This window comes from Mandrillus leucophaeus, unplaced genomic scaffold (assembly GCF_000951045.1).
Source record: "Mandrillus leucophaeus isolate KB7577 unplaced genomic scaffold, Mleu.le_1.0 Scaffold779, whole genome shotgun sequence".
In the NCBI taxonomy this organism is placed as follows: domain Eukaryota; kingdom Metazoa; phylum Chordata; class Mammalia; order Primates; family Cercopithecidae; genus Mandrillus; species Mandrillus leucophaeus.
In genome coordinates, this window is record NW_012108463.1 from 40445 (window position 1) to 61481 (window position 21037).

Genomic DNA, 21037 nt, shown 5'->3' on the forward strand with positions numbered 1-21037 from the left:
TAATCATGTGGAATATATAACCTCGCAATTTTTCAGTTTTTTAAATATATATATATATTTTTATATATATATATATATATACACACACACACACCTTTTATTTTACTCTAATGAAGGAGATCTTACCTTCCAAATGGTAAGTTGATGATGTGATGATTCAGATATCTACAGAAGATGATCTCTGTTCAGCAGTGGAGCAAGAGGCTATAGTCCTTTAGTTTCCATGAGCAGTGGAATACCTTCATCCTTTGGGGAAAACGGTATGATGGAAGCAGAGGGTCCCACTGGCATGGGCACAGGAAGGGAATTAAGGAGAATGAGCTGGCCACCAATCAGCTCAATATTTAAGAATAGTATGGGGGCTGGGCACGGTGGCTCACGCCTGTAATCCCAGCAGTTTGGGAGGCCGAGGCGGGTGGATCACCTGAGGTCAGGAGTTCAAGACCAGCCTGGCCAACATGGTGAAACCTCATCTCTACTAAAAATACAAAAATTAGCCAGGCCATGGTGGTGGGTGCCTGTAGTCCCAGCTACTCGGGAGGGTGAGGCAGGAAAATCACTGGAACCCAGGAGGTAGAGGTTGCAGTGAGCCAAGACTGTGCCACTGCACTCCAGCCTGGTGGACAGAGGGAGACTCTGTCTCAAAATAAGTAAGTAAATAAATAAATAAATAAGAAAAAAGAATAGTATAAGGAAATTCTTTCAATGACATATGATTGTTTACTGGAAATGCCTTTTCTGTCTACTTCATACCCTTTAACTGACAGTTATTAACCTCTGTTCTGTATGGTGTCTTACATTTCTGCATGTCTTCTAAACAGAGCCCACCACTAACTTCTGACAACCCCACCCACTAACTGCCAGCATTGCCTCAGTCCAAATTATCCTCATAAATGTTGATCCCCAGTGGAGTAGTGCTGCCCCTCTTTGGAGCCGCTTGTTTTGATGTTTATTTTTTCATGATACTAAGCCTTCTTTGTATCTCTATCATGTAACATGGTCCTAGGGTATAATTATTACTCAGCATGTTTGCTGATTTTACGTCTGTGCTTGCTCTTCTTTCAATTAAGTTGCAGTTGAGAAAAGAAGACTTAATTGTGTCCATTGAAAATGTTGACATTTTTCATGGAACTTAAGCTGATTCTGGAACTTATATGCAAAACTAAAGGGCCAAAGATGGTTAAGACAGTTTTGAAAGTCAAAGTTCAAGGTTGTGATATTTGTCTTATACAGGTTTAGTATACCAGGACTGATCTTGCATTGTAGTGAATAAATGCGGTATAGTATTGGCACAGTGATAGACAAATAGACCGATGAAATGGAACAGAGAACTCAGAAATAGAGCCTCACATGGCATACAGTGAATATTTGTTCATCACACCACTCCCTTTTCCCCTGGACATAAACTAAACTACATTTCCCAGCCTCCCTTGCTGGCTCTTGTGACTGAGTTCCAGCCAGTAGACTGAAGGCAGAAGTGATACACGCCACTTCCAGGCATGGCCCATGAAATCTTCCTGTGAACAGTTCATTTTCCTCTGTCTACCAGCTGAATGTTAAGTTCTCAAGAGATCCAGAGTAGGGCAAAAGCTCAAGATGAAGAGAGCTTTGATCCCTGAATTCTCCCAAGGAGATCACGCAAGGCAGCCCATCCAGAGCACCTGCAAAAGATGATTCATGATCACAAATTAAACTTTTGCTATGTTAAGTACTGAAATTGTGGGATTGTTTGTGGGTCTGCCCCAGTAAATCATGTTTGGATGGAAACTTGGCATGTAACAGCTGGCTCAGCAGACAATGCAAGGAAGTTAGACTATTTAATATAAAGGCCTGGGACAGCGGGCTGCTATGTAGAAAATAACACCAACAAATTGAGTCTCTTCCCCATGTACCATTCTAGGTGGATTGATACTGTAAATGTGAAAATAGAACTTTAAAACTTTTCAAACAGCACGTAGGAGAACATCTTTATGATTTCAGGAGAGAGATTGAAAGTCTAAGACAAGCAAAGTACAAATCAGGAGGGAAAGACTGATGAAAATCAATTGCATTAAAATGAGAAAGTTCTGAATAAAGGCACCATAAGTGTGAAGACAAGCCAAAGACTGGGAGAGTATTTGAAATATATCAATATCCAATATACTGATACCCAATATAGAATCCAATAAAGGTTGTGTCCAGACTATTTAAAGAAGTAAGGCTAACCACCTCAATTATGGGCAAAAGTTATGAATGGGCATCTTACGGAAGGGAAAAACTTGAGTAGTCAATAACTATGTGAAAAAAATCTCGAATCTCGCCACCTGTCAGAAACGTGTAAATTAAAACCAGTTAATAAAATTAAACCAGTTGCCAAAATTAAAATCCAGTGATGCTACATTTACTACCTCTGGTTAATGTGAATTGCAACAGGCAATTTGGAAAGCAATTTTGAATATCCAGGAAACTTGAGCAAACTTCCCTATATCCCAGCAGTTTTTCACTGTCAATGGAATTGATGATGTTTCATATTTCCTAAGCTTGATGGTCAATAGTGTTATTATCCTCACCTTTTTCTACGTCTGAAATCGTTTATCATCTATTTTTAAGACAATCATATTCTCTTCTCTTTAGTCTTTCATACTACAGGTATTATCAGATTTACCTCAATCCTTTTCTTTCTTCTCATGCCGAGCAGCCCGTCTCATATTAATCGTTGAATACTTTCCAAATAGTTTTCCCATGAAAAACTGATTTGTTGTAATGAGTTAGCCCTAGAACTTAGAATTAGTGTGTACATTAATAACTAACACATAGAGCATACTATATATCAGATGCTAAGTATTTTTTCATAGCTACTCTTACATTAACTTTAAAAAAACTGTCCTGCCATTAGCTGCTTTAATTCTCACAACAGCTCTGTGAGGTAGATTATCATTATCCCTGCTTATGAATGAAGAAACTGTGGTGCAAGAGAGGCGATAGGTAGAGGAGGTGGTATTCAAACCCTAGCCATCTCGCTCCCAGATCTGCACCACGAACCACCTTGCTGATGTTTCTGCTGTGCTATGGTCAAGTGGAAGGGTAGGTAGATTTCCTGGGTTGTTCAGGCTGGAGTCGGTTCAGATTGGTTGGGAATGAAAAGACTGAATTAGCCACGTGAACCATTTCCACTGGCTGAATTCTCCAGAACATTTTTCTGGCGCACAGAAGCAGTTTATTTCCAGTTGTTTTCTTCCTCTTACCAGGCAATGGTTTAATGTTGTCAGCATTATTGTGAAGTACTTGGAGCATTTATAGAATTCAACAGCCATTTCCAAATTCAGAGTACTTTTCCTTTACTGAATAATGCATCTTTAATTACCAGCCAACTTAAGCCGGTTTTCAAAGAGTGGAACTGTTTATTGCCAGCTGTCTCCCACAATAATAGATAAGAATCGTGTTTTATATTATTTTATTTTTTGGTAATTCAAGCCCTCCCTCAGAGGGAAGTACATAGTTCCCTGATACTTGTACTTCAAACGGATGAATTACTTCCCAGCCTGGAGAGCAGCCAAATCTCTAAATTGACGTGTTCACAGAATAATAAATTTCGTGTAAGAGAATGATGCCAGATGCAAGAGGATTTGATACAAGTGCATTTGAACTCTACAGACGATACAAAATATTTCTCTTCTTAAGAAATTTTCATAAATTGTTAAATAAAAGATTCTGTGTGAGAAGTTTTGGACTCAATTCAGCTTCTGCTACACATTTCAGTGAACAGATTATTCTGGCAGTATGTCAGCAGGAGGCTAGACATTAGATAATTACTCGTGAAATATTTCTAATGGTTGAGCCATGCCCCATGTGAAATATCATTCAACCCCTGAGAGATTCCCTGAGTTCTAGCACTGGACTGGTGCATCCACTGGATAATTCAGAAGCTCAGGCTCACTGTTTTTGCACGTTCATGGTGTTGCTTTTCCTGGCTAGGTTTGCATCAAACACACTTTTTATCTGCATTATTTTTTATCTGACACCCAGGATACAGTGCAGATCCTTTCAATGGAGTTTCAATGCATTTGTTTTCTTTGCATAGGTCAAATACATTCTCTTAGTCCTATGTAGAACTATTTTAAAAACCTTGCACAACACCTTAAAAGAACTATAGGGCATAGGTCTTGTTTTAAGAAATAGTACATTCTTTGATTTCTTCCTAAATATGCTTTTCTTTAGAAACAACAGAAATCTCCACAATTTTAAACAGAATTTCAGGTGTTAAGAGGGAGAAAAGCAACAATCTCTTACTCTAAATGGTTGAATAAAATGCCTGGATGTTATAAACACTAAAGCCATTTTAATAATGTTATCTTTTTTATGCAGGCCTTATCTAAATAGAATGTTTAGACTAACCTTTGAAAAGGATGAAAACAAAAAATTTAATCCTTTGCTAAAATGTCGTATACTTCTTCCAGCTGTCATGGCTTACTTTTCATGGTAGATGGTCATATTCCTACCACTGGACTGTTTTATTCCAAACAAGCGGTAATCTCTGTGCATTCAGGCTCTCTAAATTAATAGATTAGCCTCACAGCTGTACTCAGAAGTCTATTAGAAGGAGTTACCCTTTAACAGAGAATAGATAGTGATGTCATTGTCTTTAAGAGATTGAAAATGTATTAACCACAAGGTTTAGAAAGATATAGAAGAAAAGTTTAAGCCAAACAACTTTGCATATTTAAATTTGACACACACACAGTCCCAGTATGCCATATCCTCGGCGTCTCAGAGCAGTGGATTATAAAGAGGCTCTTTCTAAATTGACTAGTAAACTGTAATTATCAATAAATGTCTTCTACCTTGGAAGTACTAGGCTCTAATTCAGGGTCCTCCCAGTTTGGTGAGGCCTCCGCTTTTCAAACAGAAAGCTTGCTTGAGTTTCAGAGAGATTCTCTGTCCCCACGCTCCCTACCCGTCTACCTTCATCCCAAGCCTCCTCTTCTGGGGGTCAAATGAGTGGGGTTTCAGGAGCTCTGAATAAAATTCCTGGGCTCATGGTACCGTGTATATTCCTCTACTCACTTCTCCTGCGTCACTCACGCTGTATTTCAAAAATGAAAGGCTCTTCATTCTCTGAGTTATCAAATAAGTGTTTATTATATACACATACATTTACACATAAGCAAACTCTGTGTGTGTGTGTGTGTGTGTGTGTGTATGTCTGTGTGTGTGCGTGCGCGCATGCAGGCTGCTCCTCGCTTTTGTGGAGCCCCTTTTGGTGCACGGGATTTGTGTGACAGATATTTGTGCAGTGACTAAAGGGAGTTCTTCTCCACATAGGGTTCCAGAAAAATACTTTCCAAGGTCACTCACTAAGAATCAGGTCAAGTTCTAAAGCAGATGACGGCAGTAGGATTGGTTGGCAAGTGCAAATGGTGAGGGCTCCATCCATTTTTCATGAAGTTATAATTAACACGCTGTCTGCCTCCCACAGGTGCAACCTTTGGGAATGAAGAACAGCCGGTTCTGAAGGCATCTCTGCCTTCTAAGGACACACCCAAGGGGGCCGGCCGGGTGGCCCCTCCAGCATCCTCCAGTGTGGCAGCACCCCGCAGGAGTTTACTTCCAGCGCCAAAATCCACTTCCACACCCACTGGTAAGACTTTGTGCCTTGGAGAGGCTCCCTGGTGGCGTGCCCTTTCTGCATTAATAAAAAGTCTTTTGAAAGCCCCTGTGTACATCAGTTATTTAGAAGGGATGATTGGTGAAATGATAGTTCATAATATCACTGCTTTTAAGGCACTTTCGTATATTCATGTTTAAATTCTCATAACTGCCTCTCACTCTTCCCATGACTGGTAACCCTTTGAATCACACAGTTTCCGTTTCAGAAAGCGAGAACCAACTATTTTAAGCAAAATGGCATTTGGCTCAGGGAAGCGGGTGCTCACAATATCATTGCAAGGACTGTAGGAGCAAGCTCCAGGCTGCGCCTCCAGGAACGAGCCCCGCAGCCCCGAGAGAAGCGCTGTCTCTGCAACAGTACGGGAGCTCCATGCCTCTGCTGGCTCTAGGCTTACATCTCCAAAGCTAGGATCCAGGGATGCATCCACAGCTCCCATGGTAGGATTGGCTCGAGACTGGACTGCAGGGTTCAGTCCAGCAAAACTGATCCCTGTGCCCCACCTGTGCATACCCACAAAGTTAGTGACTGGACCTGCAGAATTCAGCTGATTCAAAGGTGTAACTAGCACAGGTGCTTGTCAGCAGAAAGTGCCCAGGCAGCACCAGTGTGGCGCCTGCTGTGCTTCTCCTCCCATCCCTCCCACAAGTGCATCTCTTTGCCTGCAAGGATGTTTGTGTATCTTAGTTCCTAGCTTTTCTTTTTCTGCACTATAGAAGGCAAATTTATCAGGATGGTAGAATGAATGTTGAGCCCTAATTCACCATAGATGGCTCATCCATATCAGTGTTTATTCCTCTGTATTTTTCCTATGCTTGTATCAAGGTATCGTCATATCAATGTATATACATATGTAAACATATGAGTTTTGTAGGTATTTTTAAATGAGACTGCGTTATATCAATTTTTCTACATGTTGCTTTCCTTACTCAGTATAGGTTACAGAAATACCCTTGGCCATGGTCGGGCTCATTCTTTTCAATGGCTGCATGCTGTGGATATGCCATGGTGTATTCAATCATTCCTTCACTAGTTGGCGTTCATTTTGCAACCAGTATTTGCTACAACAAACAATGCTGCAATAAACAGCCTTGAGTGGGTGGCGTTGTTTCTGTGGGATCAGTTCCCTGGAGTGGTATTGCTTTGTTTGATGCATTAATAGATATGGATAGATTGCCTTTCAGAGAGGCTCCACCCATATCCCTGCTAGGAAGAGGTGTTATCCCTTTCTAGAATTTTGGTCCGCTTGATGGGAGTCAAGTATTATCGCAAAGTTATTTTACTTTGCATCTCCCTGACCACTAGACTAACTGGAACCTCTTGCTCTAGCAGCACCTTGCAGTTCCTTTTGTTAAGACTTAAATTGGCTCATTTAGTTTTGTTCTTCCTGGGGGGAAGGTAAGCTTCTGGGGGTGGTGACTGTGTCTGTTTTAACACAGCATCCTCATTGCCTGCCACAGTGACTGACTGACAGCAGGTGTTTAACATCTATGTGTTAATTACTGAATCAACAAATGAATGAATGGATATCACATGGCATTTGAATCTTTCAGCTACAATTTATTAACAGTTTGGCCTTGGTTTAATTATAAAATAATTAGACAACCCTATGGTAAGTTAAAACACTGTGGTTGAATCAGCCCTATAGCCCAGTGTTTCTCAAGCTTTAGTGTATCCGTGTCACTTGCGGGGCTTGTAAAAACACAGATTACTGGGCCCTATCCCCAGGGTTATTGGTTCAGTAGATTTGGTTTGGGGCTTGAGAATTTGCATTTCTAACAAATTCCCAGGCGGTGCCCCTAGACTAGGAATTACACTTTGTGAGCCACTTGTAGAAAAATGGGTTAGGAATTTGAAAAGACACTTCTTAGAAAAAGATAGGCAAAGGGCTGTTAGCCATATGAAGGGATAATAATCGGCCTCACTGATAAGAAAAATGCAAAGTGAAACTACAGTAGATTCCAACGCCCTACCAATTATACTGGCAAAAATCCAGAAGTTTGACAACATATTCTATTTGTGAGGCTGCAAGCAAACAGGCATTCTCATACATTTTTTGGTGGGAATATAAAATGGTACAACTAGGAAGAGGAGTTTGGCAGTATCTAACAAAATCATACATGCATTTATTCTTTGACATAATAGTCTCACCCCGAGCAGTCTTTCCAAAGGTAGACTGACAAGAATACAGTGCATGGAGTGATTCATTGCAGCACTCTTTGAAGTAGAAAAAGACTGAAAACAACTCAAATGTCCGTTAATAGGGGGCTTACTGAACAGATTGTGGTATATCCACAGGATGCAGTACTAAGTAGCTGTTATATGAGTGGGGAAATAGCTCGATGTATTAACATTACTAGAAAGTGATTTCCAGGAGGTCATTGAGCAATAAAAGATGGAGAAAAAAATGTGGTAGACTATGTTTTATCTAAACAATAGGAAAATGTTATATATGAACTTATATTAAGAAAAAACAATAGAAGAATAAGCTAAGATTAAAAAAAAAAAAAAAAGGTGGCCTTCAGGGTAAAAGAAGGAATAGAAGGAGAGAATAGAGATAAAGCCTAATGATACATTTTGAGTGCACCTTGTTTTGTAGATTTGAAATTACATAGATATTTTACACAATTATACGCTAAATGTTAAAAGGTAATATCTAAAACTCAAACATGAAATTAAACAAATGGAAGTAATTGCATAGCCCATTGATGGCATAACCACACAGAGAAGTACATTCTCAATGGTATATACCTCAGATTTAGAAATAATTGCAATGAAAATCTGAAATTATTGGTGGTAGTGTGAGTATCGTGATTCTGCATCTGCTGTTATTCTGAATGTGTGTATTATGGGATAAATGTGATGGGGTATTATAGGATAAAGTCAGAACTCATCTGAAATTTATCTTTAAAACAATATTCTCAGCTCTGTCCACTGGAAAGTAGTGAGTGGTGACTAAACCAGTCATAATGAGCGCCCCTAGAGCCCAGGTTGTGATGACTAAATGGACTTCCCAGTAGAGGGAGACAGGGATCCTTGAAGAAACAGATGTTTCAGGTCTAGGACAGGAAATGCAGATCCTAGAACATCTTGCCATACTAGCTGGCTAAGGAGAATATAAAAACTGAGGATTCTGTTGAAAGGACTTAAGGGTCAACCTGAATAAGCTCCTGCTAGTAAAAAAGAAAAAACAGAAGAAAAACTGAAAAAGACTTTGAATATCAATAAGATTAGTATTTACAATGGATTAATACCCATCCATGGGGGCATATGATAAAAAGCAAAACCAAAAAAAACCCTCCAAAACTAGTCACATTGGAGATGCTAGGAAATGACCTCATTATTTTAAAATCTGGTAAATAAAGGAAAAGAAAAGCCTTTTAGTAATTTCTCCTACTCAGTCTATCTCAAGATAACCAAATAGCTGGTGAGGGGGAAATTTCTCTTTATAAAAGTATTGCAGCTGATACAAAACACATGATTACACAGCCCTATTTGCTGCTTCTGATGAATGAGTTGATAAAAGCAATGCTCATCAGTATGAGGAATCACCAGACATTACGAAGTATCCTGATGGAAATATATACAAATTACCTGGGAATTAGTCTTAGGGGGAGAAATGGATTTGGTGCAGCCTCTGGAGTTAACCACTGGTTTACTAGGAATACAAAGGAATGCAGAGAAGCACGTTAAAAACACCAGGGGGACTGAATCAGCAAACCTAGACTCTGGGAAGCTCTTGAACCCAGGAGGTGGAGGTACTCAGCAAGAGCAACAACAACACAAAGTGTGACAAATAAAAACCAAACATCTTTGGGGAAAACCAAGAAGGCGTGGGAACCTGTAGATTACAAAAAATTGTAAACATATCAACCAATTGCAGTATGGAACTAATTTTAGATCCTAATTCAAACAAACATTTGAACAAAAATTTGAAATTCCAACAGAAATTCAAAGAATCTTCTGAAGATGTTGAGAAAATGTGAACACTGGCTATGTGGTGACATTAAGGAATTATTGTTAATTGTTTTTAGACAAGTCTCTCTCTGTTGCCCAGGCTGGAGTGCAATGGCACACTCTTGGCTCACTGCAGTCTCCACCTTCTGCATTCAAGCGATTCTCCTGCCTTAGTCTCCCAAGTAGCTGGAATTACAGGTGTGTGCCACCAGGCCTGGCTAATTTTTGTATTCTTAGTAGAGATAGGGTTTCACCACGTTGGCCAGGCTGGTCTCGAACTTCTGACCTCAGGTGATTTGTCCACCTCAGCCTCCCAAAGTGCTGGGATTACAGGCATGAGCCACCGCACCCGAATTATTGTTAATGTCTTGAGTTTGATGGTATATTTGTGGCTATGTTTTTAAAAAGAGTCATGTTTTAGAAATTCACGTATGTGAAATGCTATCTGATATTTCCTTCAAAATAACCTAGGATGGTGGTGAGCAGAGTCTGTGATATAAAAGATGAAACAAAACTGGCCACACGTTGCTCATTGTTGAAGCTGGGTAATGGAATACAGTAAGTTAACTCGACTAGTCTGTCTACTTTAGTGTCTGCTTAAACAGTTATTTGATAGCATGGTAAAGTGTGTAGAGAGAATGGCTGTTTTCATGGAAGTGAAGTTAAATGGAAATAAGATATTTCAGATGTTGAGAAGAGGAAAGGCAGGTAGTGGGACCGTAAGTTTCATTACTTTTCCAAGTATTTCTGCTGCAAAGGGGATTTCTGAAAGCCATGCACTATCTATCTATCTGTCTGTCTGTCTATCTATCTATCTATCAATCAATCAATCAATCAATCATCTATCTAATTTATTTGAGACAGAGTCTGGCTTTGTCACCCAGGCTGGAGTGCAGTGGCATGATCTCAGCTCACTGCAACCTCCACCTCCTGGGTTCAAGAGATTCTCCTGCCTCAGCCTCCCGAGTAGCTGGTATTACAGGCACCCGCCATCACGCCTGGTTAATTTTTGTGTTTTTAGTAGAGACGGGGTTTCACCATGTTGGCCAGGCTGGTCTCGAACTCCTGATCTCAGGTGATTGGCCTACCTTGGCCTCCCAAAGTGCTGGGATTACAGGTATGAGCCACCAAGCCATGCACTCTTGATAACAGTTTTCTTCCACTTTGTATTACTTTATAAAACACTAATATACAGAATCTAATTTGGTTCTCACAAAGACCCTAAGAGGTAGGCAGGGAAATGATTACAGAAACAGAAAGTGAGACTCAGGTGAAACGAGTTGTCCAAGGTCACACAGTGGCATCCAGAAACAAATGGATGTGGTATATGTTCCCTGTCCTTTTCTTATACTAATAGCATAAATATCCGGCTAAGGACTCTCAGAATTCCATCTGTGGGCTGCAGTTTGTCCATTACCAACAGATTGCATGTGTGTGAACGGGGGATGGTGTTAAGCAGGGCGATGCCCAGGGCTTTGTGCTTCAGGCCCGGCTCTCTTTGAGATTACCGGGTTAGGAGTTCCAGTGGGGATGCCTTAACCTCTGTATGGTCCTTCCCTACTCTTGCTTGTGGCGGAGCACACACCACACGATTTGCGTTTTCCATAAAATAATGCATTTTTAAGAAGTGTGCTCCTTTCCTTAAAAGCTGGCATCAGTCTGTGTGTGTGTGTGTGCATGCGCGTGTAAACATTCACCCAGCCCTCCCTCGCTGAACACATGTGTGTTTTTTTCTCCAGAGGCAAAATTTTAAGTCTGTAAACATGCTTGTCCCTTCTTATGATGAGCTTTCCCTTTCTTTGCTGAAAACTCAAACACTCTTTCAAGCTGCCCTACAGGCATCTGATATTTGCTAGACTTGTTGTCCTAGGTATAAACTTTTATAAGTGTAATAATTGCTTTTTCTTCCTATTCCAGACCAAAGCACATTGAATAGTTGTTCCTCATTTCCCAATTCAGTGATGAGGTGACCGGGTATTATGCTGTGGGATAGGATGTTCTGAGATGTGCAGATGAGTGAGACACGATTCCTGTCCCCACAGGGTTCACAGGCTGATGGCGGAGAAGCACAAAGAAACAATTATTAAAACGTTGACTCATGTTTTAATGAGCTGTTTTACACCCTGACATGTGTCAGGCCTGGTCAGGAGGCTACAGGCTCCCTCACTTACACAACTGAATGGCTTAGTGACTAGACTGAAGGCAAAAGGAGGACAAGTGTAGAGGAAAGACAGTAAATTTAGCTTCAGATGAGATGAGTTTGAGGTGTCTGGGAAACCTCCATCTAGCAGTGTCCAGTAGACAGTGGAATAAGCCAAGAGCTCTAAGGGAAGTTTTGAGTTGGAGATTTCCATGTGGAATTCATGGGGTCATCATCATGGCTCTGGGAATAGAGGCGATGGGGATGTGAGTTTGCTGGGGAGGACATGGAAAGGGCAAAGGTAACTGGGATTGCCGCCTTGCTCATACCAAAATGGAAGCAGCAGACGAAGAAGGCTCATCTGGAGAAAGAAGAGCTGTCAGAGCACAGAGAGGGGCAGCAGCTGAGGAAATGGAAGCCATGAGCTCAGACTGTTCTTTGAGGACTGGAAAGGGAAAGGAAGGAGAATAGGGTGGTAGCTTAAAGGGGAAGTGGGCAAAGGAAATTCTTGCATTTTAGAATGAGTGACACTTGCCTCTGTGTATAGAAATGTCAAGAAAAGGAGGGAGTGGAGGTGGGAAAAGTAAAGAAGTCCTGCAGCCAGGCCTATTAGGTGGCAGGGGTGGCACTAGGGCAGGAAGCCACGGCCGGCAGCATGGGATGAGAGGGCTGACATTGGAAAGGAGCTGCACCACCTTGGCTTTGTCTAAGGCTGGAGGCTCCACTTGACTTGGGAGATGGATTCTGGGGGTTTTGACAAAATGGTCAATCGCATTCTGCCCCTCCACTACCTACTGAGTCCTTAGTGAGAACGTCAGAACAGCAGGGCACTCCCCAGATGCCTGTCCATCATCACAGAGTAACACCTACACCTGGTCTCAGCATTCCACCTGCTGCCTTTGAAGCAGACTCGGAGACTGCAGAACAGCCACATCCACTCTTTGTCCCAGGGGTGGTTTTGCACCACTCCTTTTTCTGGATTGACTTTGCTTATGCAAAAACAAATCCAGCTGGGTTTTAAAAACCTTTATAAAAAATAAATACGTGTTCTCCTATTTTTGTATAACAAATTGAAATACCCCTTTTTCCTACCATGTAACTGTAGAAGATTTTGGTTCAGGAGCGCTGATGCTCATCAGAGATCCAGGACTAAGCAGTAATTGAAGCATGTGGTATAAACTGCTTTAGCTTTTACAGATATGTGACTAAACAGCCTTATATCTGTAAAAACAGCAAAGCTCAAGTATGGACTAATGGATGGGATGGTAAAGATGCTTCACTCCTGCAAAGAGGCTGGATCCAGCTCTGCCTGTCTCAGCCACCGGACTCGAGACAAATCAGCATTAAGGAGTCTTTCCGTATTTCTCAGTCAGTTAAAACATGTGTGGGGATAATAGTTCCTAGTCCATGGGATTGTTCTGAGAATTAACATAAATGAAAGGACATAGAACAAAGTTGGCATTTCTTTTTTCTTTTTTTTTCTTTTTGAGACGGAGTCTTGCTCTGTCGCCCAGCCTGGAGTTCAGTGGTGTGATCTCGGCTCACTGCAACCTCTGCCTCCCGAGTTCAAGTGATTCTCCTGCCTCAGCCTCCTGAGTAGCTGGGATTACAGGCACTCACCACTGCACCCACGTAATTTTTTTTTATTTTTAGTAGAGACAGGGTTTCACCGTCTTGGCCGGGCTGGTCTTGAACTCCTGACCTCGTGATCCACCCACCTCGGCCTCCCAAAGTGCTGGGATTACAGGCGTGAGCCATCGCGCCTGGCCCAAAGTAGGCATTTCATAAAGGCTATTTGAGTTTTAGAGGGTTAACTGAAATGTGAAGAAATTTTAGAGGGTACAGACCCCTTCCAGTCTCTCATAGGCAGAAGAGGTGTTGTAATGAAACCTACCATGTACTCTCCAGAATTGATATTTATTGATGTTTTTGCTTTACCCCACCTCCACAGCCCGCATTCTGCTCTGCCCATGATCAAAATTTCTTTTTCCCCTGAATTTCCCCCTCAGAAACCTGCATTCACTAGTGCAGAGGCAAACCCTGTTGCAATAAAGAATTTACCTGTGGTTCCATATACCTTCAATAAAGATGCCTGTACAATCCCAAAATTAGGGGAGAAAAAGTACAAAGTGAAAAGCCCCTGTAATACTTTCGGCGCCTTTCTCTAAGTGATTATTTTTCCTGCCTTTGTCCAGAAACCCGTAATACTTACTTACCGGTGAAAAGGTAGCTCTTTCCTAGGTCATGTTCCTTTTAAGTTGGGAGTTCCCTGAAAACAGGCTGCATCTTGCTTTCCCTTTCCTGTAAGTGCCTCTGCTAGGAACATCTCTGACACCCATTCCCTCCCACACAACCTGTTCCCTCTTCCTCTCCTTACTCTGGTGACACCTGTCCCTCCTTCAGGTCTTGACCTAAATGTTGCCTGTTCAGGGCTCTTCCCCTCGTAGCTCTGCTCACGAGTTTAGTTGTCTAATGATGTCTGAGATTGGCTAACGTCTCTCTGCCCCATATGTGCAGTCGTGGCTGTTGTACTCATCCCCAAATCCTTAGCACAAATGTATATAAAGGCATAAAACTTTGTACACATTTTTGCATCACTGACTCAGTGGGGAGGTACTAGGGTTTGCCCAGCACAAAGCAGGCTCTCAACAAATACCTGCCGAATGAATGAAAGTTGCAATTTCCCTAGTGATTTGAGAGCGCTTGCCACAATGAGTACTCAGAAAGTCCCTGTGTCTTGTGGCACATGGTCACATAATGAAGCAACAAGACAAACCAGACATTTAAGATAAGTGAGAGACGTGCCATTTGCCCTTCTGTTAGTATGGGCTCCAGCAGGTACCCCGAGAACCTGCCGGTTCCTAGTCTCTTGTGGAACTGTTGGGAGAAGGTTGCTTCTTAGACACTGATAGCAAATCACAGAGCCCGCCTGGTAGAGGCAGCTCACAGCCGCCCCCAGCGCACCTCTCTCCTGGTTTCCTCTCTCCACTGTTGTTTACCCTGTGGTCTCCTCCTCCAGGGCCCACAGTGAGGGGCAGCCCCAGCCACTGGAGAGCCAGTGAGACACGCCGTGGACAGTTCCTGAGTCTTGGCCCAAATCTACTGAGAAACTAATTTCGATGGTGTCTTAAGCCTCCGTTTTTTATTTTCAAAAGGCATAAAAGTTTGTAGACATTTTTGCATCATTGACTCAGCGGGGAGGTACTAGAGTGTTTTAGAACAAAGATTTGTTTACACAGCAGAGAACCCCGTGCGAACCACTGGGCAGACCCTCCACTGTGGCTCCCTGGGAACATCGCAGGCATCCAACAACCCCTGGCAGCTCTGCCTTTTCCAGCCTTTGAGCTGAGCTCACAGGCGATCACCTGTATCAGCCTCAGTCCTGCTGACCTCATGAGATGGTTGAGGTCGTAGGGCTCACTGGTTTAGAATATGTCGTGTCCTTCTTTTTTCATTATCGGGAGGCTAAGATCCATGAGGAAGAGGCCTTCATTTTGTTTCCCAGCTCAGATGGGAGGCCACACATATTGCCTAAAAACCCAGAGCAAATGGAATTGAGTTGTCAAGGCAGGACGTAGTTGGGAAAACAAAGCAGAAACTCATTTTAAATGTGACCGGGACTTTTTCTCAGTTTCATCCAACTCTAACATCTAAGGCCTCCTTGCATTTCAAAATTATTGCTGCTAAAAGGTAAATTTTATTCCAGGATTTTAGCTTTGCATGTATCCCATTGGTTTTAAATAAAGTCCAGTTTCTAAAATGAGATCTAGTTTTCACATTACCGTGTTCTGTTATCAAGCTAATTAAAAAGCTGAAGGTAGGCATGCAGATTGTAGTTAAATCCCAAATAACTGGATTTCTTGGGACTGCGAGATGTTTGAGTTATTTTAATTACTGAGATAACACAAATTCTTGTTGTTTTAACCCTTGTTGGAAACATTTCTCAGCTGTGATACTTTGCTTCCTTCCGTTGGTGGCTCTAAGCTGATGATGGCTGAGCTCTTGCATGTCAGCATCACCTGCTCAATTAGCATCACCCCCTGTTGTCCACTCAACGTGTACCTACAATAGAACATACCCTGGAAGTACTTGGGCTGTTTCCTTTAACCTAGATTTCTGATGTGAGTTTTTGGTGAGTGATTCTTTTCTGGTTCACTGATTGAACAAACATCTGAGTGCTTGCTTTAAGGCACAGGTGACTTGGATTCAAAGATAATTAGAACAGCCTTTGCCCACTTTTTGATGGGGTTGTTTGTTTTTTTCTTGTAAATTTGTTTGAGTTCTTTGTGGGTTCTGGATATTAGCCCTTTGTCAGATGAGTAGATTGCAAAAATTTTCTCCCATTCTGTAGGTTGCCTGTTCACTCTCATGGTAGTTTCTTTTGCTGTGCAGAAGCTCTTTAGTTTAATTAGATTCCGTTTGTCAATTTTGGCTTTTGTTGCCATTGCTTTTGGTGTTTTAGTCATGAAGTCCTTAACCGTGCCTATGTCCTGAATGGTATTGCTTAGGTTTTCTTCTAGGGTTTTTGTGGTTTTAGGTCTAACATTTAAGTCTCTAATCCATCTTGAATTGATTTTTGTATAAGGAGTAAGGAAAGGATTCAGTTTCATTTATACAGCCAACAGATACATGAGAAAATGCTCGTCATCACTGGGCATCAGAGAAATGCAAATCAAAACCGCAATGAGATACCATCTCACACCAGTTAGAATGGCAATCATTAAAAAGTCAGGAAACAACAGGTGCTGGAGAGGATGTGGAGAAATAGGAACACTTTTACACTGTTGGTGGGACTGTAAACTAGTTCAACCACTATGGAAAACAGTATGGCGATTCCTCAAGGATCTAGACCTAGAAATACCATGTGACCCAGCCATCCCATTACTGGGTATATACCCAAAGGATAGCAAATCATGCTACTATAAAGACACATGCACATGTATGTTTATTGCGGCACTATTCACAATAGCAAGGACTTGGAACCAACCCAAATGTCTATCAATGACAGACTGGATTAAGAAAATGTGGCACATATATACCATGGAATACTATGCAGCCATAAAAAGGGATGAGTTCATGTCCTTTGTAGGGACATGGATGCAGCTGGAAACCATCATTCTCAGCAAACTGTTGCAAGAACAGAAAACCAAACACCGTATGTTCTCACTCATAGGTGGGAGTTGAACAATGAGATCACTTGGACACAGGAAGGGGGACATCACACACTGGAGCCTGTTCTCACCAACATTTGTTACTTTTTGTCTTTTGGATGATGACCATTTTAACTGGGGTGAGATGATCTCAATGTGGTTTGATTTGCATTTCCATGATGATTAGTGATGATATACATTTTTTATATACCTGGTGGCCATTTGTATATCTTTTCTGAGGGTTGTCTATTCAGCTCATTTGTTTATTTATTAATTGAACAGTGTCAACTTATTTGGCATTGTGAAGCCAACAGGGAACCAGCAATTAGTTTGGGGATAGAAGAGGTTGTCGGAGAATAGAAGTGTTTAAAAAGGATCTTTGTGGGAGAATACTAAATATAATAAATATGAGTTCCATTTCTTTGCATGAGATCACAGAGACAGGAAAATATAATGGAGATGATGTATACAATTTCTGGTTAAAGGAGCTGTCTACTTCATCATTGGGAGAGCCATATGAGTGCATGTCTTAGATGGTCTGTCTGCTGTTCTTTCTGGCCAGAAGAAGGAAAGCCAGGAAGCACTAGGAATCACAGACTGCGACACCAAAGTCAACTCTCAGACCTCCAGAGACTAAGGATCGGTGAACATTTGGATGGGCCTCCGTTTGTTCAACAAATATTGATTGCATACCCTCTTCAAGCTGAAGACTTTGTTAGATACCTGGGGAAATCATGGTGAATAAGACACAGTCCTTGTCTCTGTGGAGCTGATGGGGGTCACAGGAAAGAGCAACATGAAATTTGTACTTACACGCTTAATTATTGAATTACGTTTATGCTAAGCACTGTGAAAGGGAAGTGAGTGTCCAACAAGGCCATGTAGTGCAGAGACATAACATAGTGCACAGAAAACATGCTGGCAGAGACCTACAGCTTTCATAGAAGTGGCCAGTGATGATGGGGAACTGCATCCATTCAGGTTAATGATGTGAGTTGTTTCTTTGTAAAGCTAGAGATTTCTCAAACCTTGCTCCCCTTGAAATCTTGAACTAGGGCTGCTAACAATTAGATACCTTGTAAATTTGAAAATATATGCTCCCCCATTTTTTCCCAACCCTTCTATGTAGAAACTTGCAAGCTGTGAAACGGTCTAAAGACAGCATGAAAAAAAAATTGCACAGAAAATTCACAGCAGTTTAATTAGTCTCTAATTTTACTGGGCAGTCCAGTAAAATTCCGTGGAACAATTTGCATTTTGGGGGGTGGGCACTTGATTTTAAAACCGTAATAACCTCATCCTGTCTTACAAATTAAGTGGCTCAGGGTACTATTTAGCTATTATCATTGAAATGTCACAGAAGAATCCAAGTAAAAGTTCCATTTATCTTTCTCTGCTATGCCTTTAAAATGCTTTCATCAAAACAATAGCAAGAATAGTACTTTAGGTAATTTTAGATAATTTGGAAGGCATTACAGGACATACCTATAGTGCCAGAAGAGAATTTATAACACTCTTGTGACCCACCTTAATATTAAGCCCCCTGTAGGCTGGTGTGAAACCTTTTGTGGAGGCTCTTCAAAAGTAGGACACTAAAATTCTAATTTTCATTTAAGAGTATTACACATATTGTATTTAAAAGGTTACACACCTGGTATTTTGTCCACTCTGCTTGTCAGCCTTGAGGAGCCTATGGGAGCTTGTCCAATAGTAATTAATGCAAATGGTCTTTTGGAGCTGCATTTTCTATTGTGATTTTCAACATTTGTATGTTTCAGAAATCTGCCTACTGTACTATAAATGCATTCTTATGCAAATTGCTACCATCATATGGCCCAGTTTCTTAGTATAAGGAGCGTGAAACTTTTAATTACATGCCACTGTTTTAAAACTTTCCATTTCTTTTCAGACTTATATATTCTACTAGCTATATTACATTGAAGAAATACCAAATACTAAGAGTAGTATTTGAAGTGTTTGATGTGAAGTCTTCATGGCCTGTGTTGTTTGAAGACAGTGGTTCTTCATGGGATGTAGTAAAAGATGAAACAATAAGAAGGAAATGAATGCAACCTAATTCATTCATGGCTGGATACACTAGCACAGAGCTTATCATCCATAGGTTTTATCTTAGTCTATTCAAGCTACTATAAAAAAATAGAGACTGAGTGGCTTATAAACAACAAACATTTATTTCTCACAGTTCTGGAGGCTGGAACATCCAAGATCAAGGCACTGGAAGAAGGAGACAAATGCCAGTCATCCATTCTAGAAGATAACTGGAGAAGAGTGACTATTTATTTGGTATTGCAAAGCCTTCACATCTTTCATCTTTAACCCACCAGTCAGCAAATTCGTGTTGAAAACCACTTTGGGCCCACACTTGGCTAATCAGTAGTCACCCAACCAGCCTAGCTGAAGTGAGGGATGAGGGGAAAGCCCTCCAGCTTGCCCCCCACCCCCAACTGTTGGTGGTAGCCTTTCACCTTTCAGATGCCAGCCTGGGCCTGTCATTCTCCTGCCTAGGACCCTGTAGCAGCTCTCATTGACCTTTTCCGTAGGCCTGGAATGGTGTGATTCTGATGGTGGTGGCCCTCTTTACACAGCTGCTGTGGCCCAGAGTCACCCAGCAGAGGCCCAGCCTGCCTCAGCGGCCAGCATGTGCTGCTTTGTGCCTACAACCTGGGAAAAACATGACAAGTTATAGACACTTTTTTAAAGAGCTGTCTACACATTTTTGGGTTTAAAAAAAGCCACCTTGGCCATATTTCTGTCTCTACACGATTTGCATTCAAAGGAATGGAACAACTTTATTAATAATCTACAGTGTGAATTGTCAGTTTCTATCACAGAATTTGTATGGCGTGGGAAACAAGGAATGAGCTCTGAAGTTAGACCGAGATTACCACTAATTGCTGTGTGACCCTGATTCAATTATTTAACTTCTCTGATCCTTGAATTCTTCATTGGAAAAAGGAAAATAACACCAACTTCATTTGTTAATGACTGGATACACTAACACAGTGCTTATAATCCGTAGGTTTTATCTTAGTCTGTTCAGGCTGCTTTAATGAAATACCATAAACTGAGTGGCTTATAAACAATAAACATTTATTTCCAATAATTATGGCTGGGAATCCCAAGATGAAGGCACTGGAAGATTTAATATCTGGTAAGAGACCATTCCTCATAGATGGTGCCTTCTTGCTGTGTCCTCACCTGGTAGAAGGTGCAAATGAGCTTTTGGGGGCCTATTTTATAAAAGCACTAATCCCATTCCTGAGAGCTTCACTCTCATGATTTAATCACCTCTCAAAGGCCCCACCTTCCATACCATCACATTAGAAATTAGGTTTCGGAAATGGATCCAAGATGGCTGATTAGAAGCAGCTGCAGTCTCCAGCACTCAGAGGAATGAAAAGGGGCAAATGAATTCAGCACCTTCCGTTGAAATATCCAGTTTCTCACAATGTGACTGAGGAGGCAAACAACACAACCCACAGAGAATGAAGAAAAGCTGGGGGTGCTGACGGCCCACCTGGGAGTGGCACAGAGCAATCACAGCAGAATGGACAAAGAGGAGGAAAGAATCTCAGAGCTTGAAGACTATCTTTCTGAAATAAGACAGGCAGACAAGAATAGAGAAAAAGCAATGAAAAGCAATGACCAAAGCCTCTGAAAAATATGAGATTATGTAAAGAGACCAAACCTATGACTGATTAGGGTACCTGAAAAAAGATGGGGAGAATGGAACCAAGTTGGAGAACATACTGCAGGATGTCATCCAGGAGAACTTCCCCAGCCTAGCAAGACAGACCAACATTCAAATTCAGTAAATGCAGAGAATCCCAGTAAGATACTCCATGAGAAGATCAACCCCAAGACACAGAATCGTCAGATTCTCCAAGATTGAAATGAACGGAAAAATGTTAAGGGCAACCAGAGAGAAAGACCAGGTCACCTACAAAGGGAAACCCGTCAGACTAACAGTAGACTTCTACAAGAAAATCTACAAGCCAGAAGAGATTGGAGGCCAATATTAAACATTCTTAAGAGAATTTCCAACCCAGAATTTCAGATCTGGCCAAACTAAGTTTCATAAGTGAAGAACTAAGATCCTTTACAGACAAGCAAATGCTTAGGGAG

At 41.4% G+C, this 21037-nt stretch overlaps 1 protein-coding gene across 1 annotated transcript in view; it reads left to right on the forward strand.

The window, feature by feature from the left end:
- The first annotated feature begins 5529 nt into the window (after positions 1-5529).
- LOC105529665 (microtubule-associated tumor suppressor candidate 2-like) overlaps positions 5530-21037 on the forward strand; it is a 209059-nt gene continuing 193551 nt past the window's right edge. The window contains exon 1 of the mRNA XM_011966848.1: positions 5530-5617. The gene's annotated coding sequence lies outside the window, so the exon portion shown is untranslated. The remainder of the gene's footprint in view (positions 5618-21037) is intronic.